This window comes from Pangasianodon hypophthalmus, chromosome 4 (assembly GCF_027358585.1).
Source record: "Pangasianodon hypophthalmus isolate fPanHyp1 chromosome 4, fPanHyp1.pri, whole genome shotgun sequence".
In the NCBI taxonomy this organism is placed as follows: Eukaryota; Metazoa; Chordata; class Actinopteri; order Siluriformes; family Pangasiidae; genus Pangasianodon; species Pangasianodon hypophthalmus.
This window is the reverse complement of record NC_069713.1, coordinates 31,166,796-31,181,706: the sequence shown is the minus strand read 5'-3', so window position 1 is coordinate 31,181,706 and position 14,911 is coordinate 31,166,796. Positions and strand designations below refer to the sequence as shown.

General features: G+C 40.5%; 1 long non-coding RNA gene across 1 annotated transcript; it reads left to right on the top strand.

Annotated features, from left to right (window-relative positions):
• Positions 1 to 1,087: 1,087 nt before the first annotated feature.
• LOC113540631 (uncharacterized) lies at positions 1,088 to 13,818 on the top strand. The gene is made up of 4 exons (XR_004578005.2): positions 1,088 to 1,944; positions 2,039 to 2,195; positions 5,113 to 5,626; positions 6,468 to 13,818. It is a non-coding gene; the product is annotated as an uncharacterized LOC113540631 (long non-coding RNA).
• The last annotated feature ends 1,093 nt before the right edge of the window (positions 13,819 to 14,911 follow it).

Below are 14,911 nucleotides of genomic sequence, written 5' to 3'. Positions count from 1 at the left end.
TCCCTACAATTTAAACTTATTTAAACATGTCTGCACAATTCGTACTGATCTACGTTCTCTAGAAAAAAAAAAAACATATCATCTAGTTGGGAGAGGTGATCTATGTATGTTCTTCTATATTAACGAAAAGTATACGTTTTAATATTTCACAGAACCCGTAAAAGAGTTGGTGCTCCTCCTTCTCTCAATCATGCCAAAAAGGTTCACTCATTCATCTTCAATAAGCACTTTATGCGAGGCAAGAATACACCCTGGATGGTACACCAGTCGATCAATGTGTTTTTTAGGAGGCAGGGAGAAACCGGAGAACCTGAAGGAAACCCACACACAAACGGGAAGAACGTGTGACATTCCACACAGACAGTAACCCGAGCTCAGGATCAAACCGGGGACCCTGGAGTTGTGAAGGGGCAATGCCATTCAGTCCGCCACATTGCTGGTCTGAAATTACCTTTAGAGTTGTGATAAAAGCACTCAGCATCAGTATGGTGTGGCCCATCATAAAATGGTGTTCTGGTCAGTAATGAATTGAACCTTGGTTCACTTTTGGCTACTTTTGGTTCACACCCGAGTATTGGAGGAGTTCACATCACCAAACCACACCAAACAAAGTAGGTATGAAAGCATCCAAATAGCATCCAATTTTCTGATGATCATCTAGATCAGAAGTCATAGCTGCCTCCTCTTCAGTAAGAACAGATGAACCATGAGTAAATGGCATTGCATCCTCTTGAATCCCAGTCAATTGGTTCCTCATCAATTGTTTATGTTCATGCAAATTTGACGGAAATATTCGGATAGCTCAGAGATTATAAGTTGTGATGTTAACGTTTCTCAGTATGACAGAACTTATGTTCACCTTCTTTTGTCATATGCACAAATTCTATTTGCAAATAAGCAGATCCATCAAGCATAAATTAGGCAGTACATTCCCCTACCATGAGGTAAAGCAAAGCGTATGTGGGTGTCGTAAATACATATGATGAATAACATGAAAATGGGACCATCATTTGTCCCCAGAAAACATTACGAACATTTTGATTAATTACTATGAAGCTTTTCTAGACTTGTTCTCTGGTTTGTTTCATTGCAGGTTATGTGACTGTTTTTTGTTTTTTGTTTTTTTAGTTTTTTTAAATATGAAAATTTCATCATTTCACATTGTCAGTTATTTCATATTATACCACTGTAATTTTCTGTAACAGCAGCTCTGACAGTTGTTCTGGCTACAAAGTGAATCATGCTATAAAAATACATTATTGTTTCTATGGTAACAATGAATTCATCATTTATGGAAGGAGTCTCCAGTGTTAGCAGTTTGTAACAGTTTGTAAAAGCCATCTCTTTAGGTTTTCAGGCATTTTTTGTTTTATCACCTTAAAGAATAAGTGATGGAACCTATATATATATAGCTGCTATTTACCTCCTCTTTGTGCAAGGTCACATTACACCATCATGTCGTTGATTATTTTCCTATAACAGCACAGCTCTAAGTGTTTTATTCCTTACATATTTGGTGTGTGATCACTGAAAATAAGGTCTTAACACCTAGTTAGCTATAATAGTGTTCCCTTGACTATTTTAAAATGTTTTTTGAATGGTTAAATCATACATTGCAGGAATGTTTTTATTACTGATGTTTTCCTTCTTGCAATTTCTAACGTTATCTCAAATCATTTGTTGGAAATTGATTCCTGTTTAGAAGAGTCCAGAAAAAAAGAGCCCAAGACTTATACAGTCTCTCTTTACATATATTAAAATAATATCAAATAAAATATGTAAAAATGATGTAGCCTTGTCCATTTTTCTTCAGGCACAGGCACAATGATATTGGCTGGAACAAAGCCGGTATCACTCAGCACTTCATTCGAACTCTGCAATTTTTTTTTTTTTTTTTTTTTAGGTTGGCAGTGTATAATGGGCCTAAGAGGCAGAGGAACCAAGGTAGGACGCAGAAGCCATGTTTTTATGTATTTCATGCATTATTTTCAGTGGTGCGCCTGCATATATTTTTTTTTTCGTGCTCTGCTTCTTCCAGAAAGAAGCCCGAAAATTTCACATCGACGCCTATAATCCGGAGCTATCTCCCGATGAGCGAGGGAGAAAGAGAGAGAGAGAGAGAGAGAGATGGAGGAAGAGAGGACGAGGGAGATAGTGAGGGATGGAGAGAGACTTGACGAGACACTCCGAGAATAGTAAATACTTGCTTTTTTCCAACCACTGCTGCACAACCAAGAAATCTTCTCCACACACACACACACACACACACACACACACACACACACATATATATTCTAAATGCATCTGAAGGAAATTTAAATCAGGCACGATTGGTTGTCCTGTTGCATTTTTTTCCTGATAATATTCGATGCTCGTTCGAATCATACAAAGTGCGTGATGATTCCGTGTTAATAGCAGTTAGTGTTATATGGTGCAAAATTTTAAAACCAAGGAGTCTTGGATGCAACATGCAGCTGTGTGTGAGGGGGGAGAAAAAAAAAACGGTGCACTGCAAACAAGTTGTGGCGAATTGCATCATGGTACAAACATGCACCAAACCTCAAAAATTCACTCTTTTCAACCATGGCAAATTCACATGGAGCATACCTCACACTCTTTCTCTCTCCTTCTCTCTCTCTCTCTCTCTCTCTCTCTTTCTCTCTATCATGTCAACCTCGGAGGAACTGAAGTAGATCTAGCTCTAGACCACAAACTTTATCTCTATCTTATCACACCATCCATATCACTGCTCTTCCCTTCTCCATTTAGAAACAAATCCACATAAAAATGAACACAGATGTTAGGAATGACATATTGAAGTCGCTCCCCTTTGACGCAGGACCATACATGTATAATGTACGTGTATTTCTGGTTCCCCTGTTGAATTATATCGGTGGAGGCAGGCTTCGAGGAAAAAAAAAAATATCTCATTATTAGTGCCAGGAAGAAATCCTCTTTGCTCTGGGCTGCGTGTTGTGGGTGTTGGAGCAGTGGGGGGTGGGGGTTGAATAGAGCGTAGAGCTCTGTGTGTGTGTGTGTGTGTGTGTGAGTGTGTGTGTGGGGAAGGAGAAGAGAATGGAAATGCAGAGAGGACTGCGAGAGAGATACTGGAGTCAGTCAACCTGATCTCCAACAATTTTAGTAGGAAAGAAATCGGAAGCAAAGCTACGACCGAGCTATAACTCCATCCCCTGGCGTTAAGCATAAGGATTTGGGATTTCTTATGAATTTGCAATCGTAGGACTATTTTGCGTATACACTCACCGCCCACTTTAATAGGAACACCTGTTAAAAGGTGTTTCAATCAGCCAATCACATGGCAGCAGCACCATGAGTGAAATCATGCATGTTCACAAATGTGATTTTGACCATGGCTGAGTTTTCAGAAAGTGCTGATCTCGAGGGATTTTTACACACAACTACACACTCTGGAGTTTACCCAGAATGGTGCGGAAAAAAAATACATCCCGTTCTACAGGCGAAGGCACCTTGTAGGAAGAGAGAGGTCATTGGAGAACGGATAGACAGGTTCAAGCTGACAGGAAGACTGCAGCAACTCAACTACTCTTTACATCTGTGGTGAGCAGAAAAGCATCTCAGAATGCACAATGTGCCAAACCTTAAGGCAGCAGACGACCACATCTTGTTCCAGTCCTCTCAGCCTGAGGCTACAATGGGAACATCACGACTTTAATTCACTGCTATACAAGAACCTTTTCACTCTTAATATCCACTTTATTCCAGTTTGCTTGATCACAATGCCGCTTTTCCCAGCCATGTTTGCTCCTCTGTCCACATCTTCAGGAGCGAACATGGTGCCTGAGCTGCAAGCGAACTATCAAGGCAAGGACTAACAAGGAGGCCATGGAGACGGGAAGGAAATACGTGACCTACACATCCACATTTCTCCTCATTACCATATCGGCATCTGTGCGTCACGACCCTTTGTTTATTTTAATCCGTCCCTCCACTCGCTCAGCGCCTCGGTTTTTCATTTGCGTATCAGGAGATGCCCTTTCGCTTGATTTATACCACCGCTAGCCATAGCTGGCTCACTCGCTCAGAAAGAGGGGTAATTATTTAATTAAACTGGAGCTGGGTGGGCCACTCGGGATGCTCGTGGAGGGAAAGGGGTCCAAGTCGTGTCGGTAAACCACCAAGGTTAAACAGCTTTTTTTTTTTTAATATACAATGTACTATGATGGTATTGAATTGGATGTGTCTTTGGCATCTCGTTTGGATTTACAGTTGACCCTACGTGACCGTGAGCTCTATGATGTCATTTCCGCTTACCGTTAGAAAGATAATAACCTAATAATCAGCAAATTCTTCCACAGTCAGGAAAACTGCAAATTCCGAATGGACAGGCAGGCCTGGATAACATTGCTGTAAATAAAAGAGAAATGCTTTGTATTGCTTCTTTGGGAATTGGACTACGCTGCGAGTTTGTGTGAGGGCTCCACTTGCCGCAGTCGCAGTGGCATTTCTCTTTCTCGTTCCCTTTTTTTTCCTCTCCGAGGCTTTTTCGCTTTTGCACCAGCCAGGCTCGGGATGGTCATTAATCACCGGCTAAAATGATAGATGTTCCTCACGGAATGAGTAGATGCACCATGCATACAGAAATAACCTGCTGTGCTGGCTCAAGAAGCACACACAAACACTTTGTCTCACACACACACACAAACACACACACACATAAACACACATTCATGCGCGCACACACGCTACACTCTCAAGTCCTTGTTTCCTTCCGCACTTCTATCTCTATCTTTTTTTCTGTACATACCAAAAAAATCCGCTCTTATACGATTGCACGTTGTGTTCGTATTGATTAGTGAAAACGCAGGTCCCTGTAACAAACTTGGGTTTCGCAATTTTACCTTCAACATCCCAGAAGCACCTGCAAATTAGCATAGAAAACAAGCCTCGACATTCCAGATGGATCTCCATCTGAGTGCTGAATAATCAGACCTCTTCCAGGTATGATTGCGCCTAAACACAACACAAATAGGCCTAGTTAATCATTAACGATATGCATCATCTGGTATTTTTTTTTAATGTTGTTATTTTCTTTTAAGTTTATATTGCTAATCAGTCATCTATGTATTTCAGACACTTTACATTTTGTCGCCGTTTCCGAATCTCGGATCTCTGACTGTGCCACACAACCTCTACAGCCACCATTTTTCCTCTGGTTCTTTTTAATTGAATGTGGACCAGGCACCTCGGACGGAAAAAGACACCCTTTTTTTTTTTTCTGGAGCAAGCGCTGTTGCATCCAATTACAGATAGGGAGAGGAGGGGGGCTAGCTAAAGCCCAGGAAGAGTTTATGACCCTTTCCACACATCTGGGATGAAAAGCAGGCTGTTTTTTTTTTTTTTTCAAGCTTGAGGAGAGGCACAGGCATGTCTGCGAGAAAAGAAGTGGAGAAAACAGCTTTTTTTTTTTTTTGAGGCTTGCTGGGCTGTCTTGACGGCGGCGAAGCAAGTTAACGACATGCAAATGAAATGCGAGTACGCCGTATCTTCACTCCACGGCCTAATGAGAAATTCCGGGATTTTTCCAGCACACAAACAGAGGAAACCCCCCCCACACCATAACTACAAAACGTCTGGATGTCTGTAGGTAAGAATTATCTAGGTGAGACAAGCAGCAAAACCACTGATAAGGTCCCCTTTTTTCAATCTACACCAGGCACAAGAGGAAACTGAAAACATCAACCTTTTTTTTGTGTGTGTGTGGAATTGTTTATATGCCGAAATGGTCTGTAATTTCACTTTTTGGGTCTAGTCAAGAGTATGATTTATGGGCTACAAACAATAGACACCCTGACTGGAAAATTTTAAATATTAACCAAAACATTATTCACCACTATAAACAGATAAATAAATCAATGATATTTAAAATTGGTTTGTCCATTGCAGAACATAGAACAATTCTCAAATCAGATTTTAGTGCAGTCACATTTGACCGGGTTACTCCACAGGAAGTCTGCTTTGGCAGATTCCTCGTTAACAGCGGGTTAATTAGCATAGCTAACAGGGTTTCTAGGGGAGGGGCCTCGTTAATTAGAGATTAACCGCGCCTTAAGCTGGTGGCTGTCATCTGCTGGATTTATTAACGTGGTACAGCTTTAATTGTTCCTGGCCTGCACAAACCTCCAGCTCCTTCATCATGGACCAAGGGGGTTGGGGTCAGTACGGTCAATTACACTGACCTGCACCTCACACACCCTACTTCTATTCAAAACTGTCACTTAACTGATTAGCATATTGGTGTGTTTTCTCCGTTTGGCCTTAAATATGCAATTGAAGGAGACGGAGGTTGAGGAAATGTAATAAAATATACCAAGCTGTAGTATGGACACTACAAAAGAAAAAGATTATTTACTAATATAATTAAATCAATTATTCATTTAAATTATTCATAGTCTGTATATGATCTTGTCTTTCTCTCCACATTTTAGGGTGCTTTAAAAAACACCATTTGCCTGCAACAAGCCGATTTGGAACAGTGCCACCGATAAAAATGTGTCTTGCCAGACCAGACCCATAAAAAGAGACATTTAAATTCTCCCGAGGTTACGTATTGGGCATAAATGAGCAACTCCAGTCCACAGTAATCAGTTCCACAGGCTCGGCTGCATTAGAAGATTCAGTGAGGTCATCGAGTGTGTAACGCGGCTGGCGAGCACCGCGCATCTTTGCAAATGTGACCACAATGAGTCAGGGCGAAGCAGCAGCGGAGAAAACATGGAGCTGGAGTCTGGAACGAAAAAGGGAAGAAAATACAGCAGTGTGATGATGATGATGATGATGATGATAACGGGGGTTACAAGGTTTAAATAGAGAAGGAGGGAGGGAGGTAAGGTATGTATGTGTGTGTGTGTGTGTGTGTGTGTGTGTGAAGTGGCCAGTGTGAGATTATAAAACAAAGCCTGACCTAAACTGGCCTGACTGTAGTAGATTTTTCAATACTGACTGCTGGACGTGATCAATACAGTAAAGGTGTGTAATAAAATATAATATTTTAATATAATAATTTCCATATTTATTTTTAACAAATGAAATAAGAAATGTAAAACGGTCTAATTCTATACTGTATATAAACCATATTCTATGTCTCTCCTCATGCCAAATCCCCATAAACAGTCATTTCTCGAAGACCCATGGATAAATAACACATCAGCTGGACCTGAAGAAAGGATCAGACAGACGTTTCTCCATTTTCCCAGCGACGCCAGTTGTGTTTTCCATAACTGAGTGGAACACGTGGTGATAAATACCGACCCAGTGTGTTTCTTTTCTTGAGTCTTCCTGCAGTTCTGCTTTTGTCTGAGTGACGGAGGCATACATTGTTGACAGTCGTGCCCCAGGCCAAGCCTGCAGAGCCTCTCATGTCTCTTTGCGGGGCCTCCGTGATCCCCCCCGCCCCCATTCCTTTACGCACACACACACACATACACACACGCACGCACACAGCATGTGTACAAACTACAGACACAGGGAGGTACAAAGGGCCAGGGCTTCGTTCTTTAGTTTTTCTCTTTAGTGGAGAAGCATGGCTTCCATTATTCTCCCCCCACCAACCAGAAAAACCTTGCATTTCTGTGAGTGTGTGTGTGTGCTTTATTTCATTCATAAATCCTGCTTTACATACACGCAAAACATTTTTTTCCATAGAAGACATATCTCAAACTCTTTGGCACTTGCACACAAAGTCACTAGTACACTCACTCACCAGTTCTTCCACTGGCAAATCTGTACTAGCAACTTCAGGCCTTTTTTTTTTCTTTTTTGAAGTCTCTCTCCGCGTGATGCTGTCAACGGCTAACCAAATCTTGCCACGGATCCATGCAAATTGTGCATCAAGGGGTGTCTCGGTTTACCGAGTAAAACAGGCGTGTATTAAGAGCATGCCTTGCGTGTGTTAAGAGGCGTACTCTCAATGGAATGTGGAAGGGAAAGAAGCCATTGAGAAGAAAAGCGAGACGTCTCTGTGGAGAGAGAGAGAAAGAGAAAGAGAGAGGAAGAGAAAGACAGAGAGAGCATGGATAAACCAAACCGTCTGCTCTTATACGTAGATGATGTTAACTCCACTTACAAAGTCTCGGTTGATCTGTATAAAGATGTCCAGGAATAATAAGATTTAGCCCAATTAGAAAACATGTTGTGGTGTGTGTGTGAGAGAGAAAGAGAGAGAGAGAGAGAGAGAGAGAAAGAGAGAGAGAGAATGAGAGCATGGGAAATCAAACAGATCTCATCATCTAGACGGTGTTAATCTCAGACATAAAGTCCTGCTTGATCTGTTTTAAGATGTGCAGTCTTGCATATAGTGACAGTGCCATTAGCCCGGGGAGGAATAATGAGATTTAGCTCAATTAGAAGACATTATAAGGTGTAGCGAGAGAGAGAGAGAAACAGAAAGTGAAGGATAGCAAGTGAGTGAAAGAATAGGTATGTTTTCATCCAAATGTTTTGCAAATATTAAGCAAATTTCTGGAAAGACTGGCAGGAATCGTTGCATTTCCATGAATTACTGGTTAATAGAAGCGAGCCCAACAAAGTGACGTAATAAAATGAGCAAGAGCAAAACATGTGTCATGGAGAATGTTCCCTCAAGCAAGCACACACACACACACACACACACACACACATATATATATATATATATATATATATATATATATATATATATATATATATATGTGGGTGTTTTACATTTTTCATGTTTCTTTGGTGGGGCAGGAATTCTAAATTCACATAAATCAGGTGGAGAGAAACAACACTAACACAAGGGGAAACTTGTACAACCCCAGACCTCCTGATCCTTCACCTGAACACACCAGTGCATCCGACAGGCGCCATTTGACAAACAACAGGTTCCTTCAGGACTATGGAAGGTGCATTGCTGATACCACCCACAAAGCAGGAGCTGCGGTCCCCACCATTGGGTTAAATGCAGAAGCTACGCTGAGTCAAGCAAAAAAAAAAAACCCTAGCTCCCTTGAGCACCCAAGAAGAAATGTCTTTACAAATTGATTTATGTATTACCAACCTCGCCAGTGGCCTCTGAACCATCCATTAAGATACCACACACTGCAGCCACTAAGCCGACAGAACAGGAGGAGAAACCTTTCAGTGGTGGGGGGGACGGCTAGGGGAAGTGGTACAGGAAGCTTAGCTAGTCAATTCAAATCCAGATCTCTCAATCTCTGGATGACTAAAACTATAAAATTAGATCTGTTTCCAAGTGGTGCAACAGAAACGCATTCACCCTATTGTCAGGAGATCACTGATGCCGAATCCATGGCTGGAAATCCAAGAGAGCAAAATTGGCTGTGCTGTTTGAGTGGGAGGGATGACATGATCTCTCCCCTGTCAATCAGAGCAACATTAACCAATCATGGGTGTCTGTGTGGTTTAGAGGGATGCTAGCGCTGTCCTCCAATGTGTATAGCTACCGTGTTGCGTCAGCAACAGTTCAAACAGATAGAGGGAGGAAGGAGGATTAGAAGGCGCTTTACCCTTTACCCTCACTGATTGGTAGCTGTTGTGGTTACTGGAATATGAATAAATTGGTAGAAAATGGAGTAAAACAGGTTACAAAAAAAAAAGAACAGAACTGCATCCAATGAAAAGACATAAGCCAGCCTTAACTAGTTCAAGTTTTATCACACACTATCCAATAAATCAATCTAGCTTCCTGTATCAAAGCACTCAGCTTTGCTGTGTCTCCCTCTGTTTGAGAAGCGGAGAGCATGAATACTGCGGATAAGTTCAGAGCTAGTTCTGCATACAAAGAACCCTCATAATTGAGAGAGAGAGAGCACAGTCTCATGAATGCAAATTTGTAATAACTCACACTATTGTAAAAGTTTCACTTAAGATTTGAGTCATTTCAGCCTCCCATTTTTGTACACCTTTCTAGCTTCAGAATCTTTAGAGTTTAAGCATTATGATTGGTTCTCCATACTTCCATATGCTGGTTTCCAGTGTGAAAACACTGCAACACAATAAGCTTTTCAAAGCAAGATCTAACGACTGGACTGAAAAATATTCCCATTTTTAAAAGAATTATGAAGTTTGAAGCACTAAGTGATGAATACACAGGATAATCTAGTGTGTTTTCCAACAGGCTATGGGACGAGGTCTGTGGTTGGTCAGCTGCCACGTCAGTCAAATTGTGTCTTTCTGTGAAAGTAGTTGGATCTTGGCCACATTTATTAAGCAAACGTACCATACTCTCTAGCTAGAAGTCTGGCTTGTGAGACTAAAGTAAGGGTGAGTGGAGGAACTTAGCAGTCATAGCCTTTATTATGAGCTTCATTTGATTAAGAGCATACTCTGCTTACTGCCTCCTTATTAAAGCTCTCAGTATCTAATAACTAATAAACAGAATGTCAACACTATAAGATTGGCTATTGAGGAAAGTTAAGGAAACCACAATGTCTTTTAGCTAGAAATCTGAACAAGACCACATACATACGTGGCACCAGTAGACCCCAGAAAAAAAAAAGAAATGGCTGGGTGCAAAGTGAACCCAGAAGTACCGGATCATCAAGTCAAACCTTTGCCCCGTAAGCCCTACTTGCTTTGCTGGGTTCTTCTGCCAAGGCAGAGGTCTTGGGTTGGGACTCCACACTGACTCCACATATGATGCTTATTAAGGCCCAGTTGGAGCCCGTGGCTCTTAACCAAATGGTGTGGGGAATTCTGGGAACACAGGGCTGACTTAAGTGTTAATAGAGACCGTTCCAGCACCAGCAGCAGCATTCCAAAGTAGGCGTATCCATAAAAAAGTGACAATGAAGGGGCTGGAGGGTTCCTTGGAGTTGGGATTATATGCAATACCAAGACTTTTTGTAAGAAGCAGCATACTCTGGCTTCTACAACGTCATTCACTATTTCCTTGCTGTCTATAAAAGATCTTTATTTTTTAATATTTCTTTCCCAAAAGTGTTTCTTCTTCACACATTCTTGAGGCCTCCTTCATTTCTGACTGAACCTGGACCTTTGTAGCTGTGATGTGATACAGTTCACTGTAAATAGCTCTGAAGGAAATAAAATTGATTTGAATTGAGCTGAGCCAAATTCTGCGTCATGGTGTAGCCTCTAAAATTTCCTTACTGTCTGTGAGCTTGTCATGCGGTTAAGTTGAGAAGTGCCCTTTGAATATATTGTTAATCTACAGATAGTTTATGTCTTAATAAGTTGTCTGGACACAACAAGCCACCAGAACAGCTTCAATGCACCTTATGAACACCTTATGAACGATGAATGCCGTTCTTCTAAAACGGCTGGTGTCTTGATGATGGGCATGAAAAGCTTCCATATGTGTTCAGCTGAGTTGAGATCTGGTAAGTGGGAAGGCTATATATATAGATTTACATCATTTTTATCCTGATCAAAAAAATTCACTGAGCCCTCATGCCCTTGCAAAGGATAAAAGAACCCAAACCATGCCAGCCAAATACATTTCCATTTAAATAAATTCCGTATTAATTAGTTAAAAAGTTACGGAACACAAAGCACTGCTTAATATTATTGGCATAGGAAAGACGTTTAATGTAGTCCAGTCCACATTTTTTATTTTGTCCGAACAAACACACTTGGGTCAGGCTGTCAAGGTGTGTTAGGAGTTGGAACAGAATGAAAATGTGAACTGGTAATTTATCTGACTGGATTGGGATCCCATGTTCCATGTAAACATACCCAGCTGATCTAGGAAGTATTATCTATTTTAAATTAGCCAAATTAACATAACACTGCTAGAATATTTTTAAAGATGAACTGGTAATACTTGAGGATTTTTAGCATTGTAGAAGACTTATATTTTTGACCTAGCAATGGTGAAAATGTGAATTAGCAACATGCCCTAGCTATTATTACACATTCAATATGACATAAGGCTGTGCTTGTGATATTTAAGACTCAGGTTTCATTAATCGAATGTAAAGTTTACTGCCATTCTCTGACTTCCTGTTTTTTTCTTCTGTCAGGTATTTACAATCCAAATGGCACCTCCTCTGCAATCGCTTTTGTTTAAAGTTGCTGACTTAATTTATGGATGGTAAACAGTGACAAAGTGGAGTTCCTGCAAGGTTCAGCTGGAAGAAAACGACAGCGGATGACAGCAATTGTCTGGCTTAAATCTTCATCTAAACCGCAGTGATTGACCAGCGTCCCCATGCCAACGAGGATCGCATTATAGCTGTAATCCATTTTTGCAGATGTAAAGTGGACATCTGCAGCTGATGCACTGCGAGACAGACAGAGGCACAGCGTAATGTCTAAGGATATCTAGATTTCACTGCTCACTTCAGACTGAGACCAAACAAACCTTTACTTGAGGAAAAGACTCCACTTCTGGTTTGCTTTGAAAAGACACACAGCTTATGCTGCCATTGTTCAGTAGTTTAGGTCCTTTGACAGGAAGTTCAATTTATCTAGGCCTTAAAAACCTAGCCTATGTTTGAGGTTTTCCCCACCATTCTCTGTGTTTTCAAGCTTCTAATTATAATAAATATAAGCAGCCATTAATTAGCCATGGTCTCTGTATGGAAGGGATAGCAGTACTTCCTCCCCTGTCAATCTGTGTGACATTGACTAATCATGGGTGTCTCTGAGCTCAGGTATGTGAAAGAGGGCAGACTACACTTTCGTCCAGCTGTGTGCAGCTGCCCTGTGATGATCAAAAAGATATGGGTGCCTGCTTCTTGGAGATACTGTGGAAGAACATTAGTTGCTGCTGAGCAACTGCCGAGAGCTAGCTAGTGGGTGGCAAATGTTAAATGGCCAAATTAGCAGAAAAAAAGACAAAAAAAGGGCAATCATGCGTACGAAATAGTAACATTTCCTATGTAAATGTCAGCAGAATTTGGGGTGGGACACTGTATGGTTTAATATTCTGTCAAGGAATATATCATTAATCCAAGGTAAAGCCATTACTTCATTCTCTATGTAAATATATTAGCCATTTGTGATTCAGCAAAACATAATGTCTTTGCCAAACCAAAAGTTGGAAGACTGAGCGCAAAACAGCCTGCAAAACGTACTTATCAGGTTCTAACAGCTAGGACAGGGGTGTGACCCAAAGATTTGAAATTTCCCTCCTCTGACACACTGGATTAAACTGATCCTGATCAGGGTCTTTGTCGATCCAAAGCCTATCCTGGGAATGGGAATCTGGATGGGATGCCAGATCATCACACATTCGCACACTCAGGGAGTTTTCTGGGAGCTAGAGAAAACCAGAGAACCTGGAGGAAACCCACAAGAACAATGAAGAACATGTGAAATATATAGACAGTAACTTAAGCTAAGCATCAAACCAGGAACCCTGGAGCTCTGAGGCAGCAACCATATACGTATACCATATACATTGCCATATACGTGCTCTAGACAACATTAAGCTACATAATCACACTTTAAAATAAGGTAAAACTCATTTTTTTGTTTAAAAAAAGTTTAGGTAGTCTGTATTTATGTATTTGACTGGAACTATAATTATCATCTGTATCACTTCCCGCTTTACAACACAGTTCCACTTTTAAATGTTGGGGGGTTGAGTCTAGTAGGTCCAGTAATTCTAAACTACACTACGTTAAAAAAAAAAAAAAAAAAAAAAAGGGATTTTGGTTGTCCAAGATGGCTGCCCTAAAATATAATTGTATATTTTTAAAAATTTTAAATATTATATTTTTAAAATATAATTGGTGAAATTCTGCTCATGTTTATAAGTAATACTCTGTGACTTTAATTTACAGCTAGCTATGTTAGCCTTGTAGCACCAATGCAAAAATAAAGAAGTAAACGTTGAACACCAACTATGCCATGGCTCATTTAATACATTTGAGGTATCTTACTTTTTTTTTTTCAACAAAGTATTCTGTTAACTCTATTATGTATTATGTTTACGCTAGCAAGCAACACATCGCCTGTGTCGCATATGGTTTGGTTTTTTTCTTGCGCCAATGAGAAAAGGTAGTAGCCAAAATCAATAGCCTACAGCTGACTACGTGATTAATAAACATCATATTTGTTTAAAATGTATTTAAGTTTGATTTACATGTTACATGCTAAACTTGAAGCTAACTGTACTTGCTACGCACACTCACCAGTGGCAATCTTTGCTTTGTCCTTCCAAGCTTTATTTTTCTTCGTAATGTCTCTATACACATTTAATGATAGGTTGTATATGACAGGATAAGATGAAACCACGGTAGTAAGTTTTTCTTCCACTTTTTCGCACGTCAAAATTGAAATAGAAATAAAGTTCTGAGTAGGGAACTGAAGAAACGTTGGACCACGCGCGGCATACGACTGGTCGCTTTGTCTCTTGCTAGTGTGAACCTACGCTTAGCTAGCTAGTCAATGTCAACTGAAAACCGTCACTGTTATTTACTGTTATACACTTGCATTTTTAACGTAAAAAAATTTCGGATTACATTTTTTTTTACAAACCTTTTATGTACAGACCCACAGGAAAATATGTTCTAGGTCTTTACGTTATAAAGACTTTTCCGTGCTATATCATAGCGTAAAATTTGAGGCAAATCTTTCGTAGTCTGCTGATAAGTTGAATGAGTTGCGTTAAATCGAGACGGAAACTCTGCAGTACCCTCACCCTCCATGACTGCAATCCGACACATCTGACCCAGACCTATAGGATCAAAGAGCATTGCGTCTCGCCACTTTTCTCCACAAACAGGACTTATAGGCTATTGAACAAGCCATGTGCCGAGGCAAAGGGATGCAAAGCATCTGAGACATGAACACACTGAGCTGAACCTTAGCTGTAATATAAATAGTCCTATTCTGTGGTTATTTTTTTTTTTTTTGTACTGTAATGACTCACACTGCAAGAAGAAGTCCCACAGGCAAGAAGAAGCGATAATCTAGCAAATGG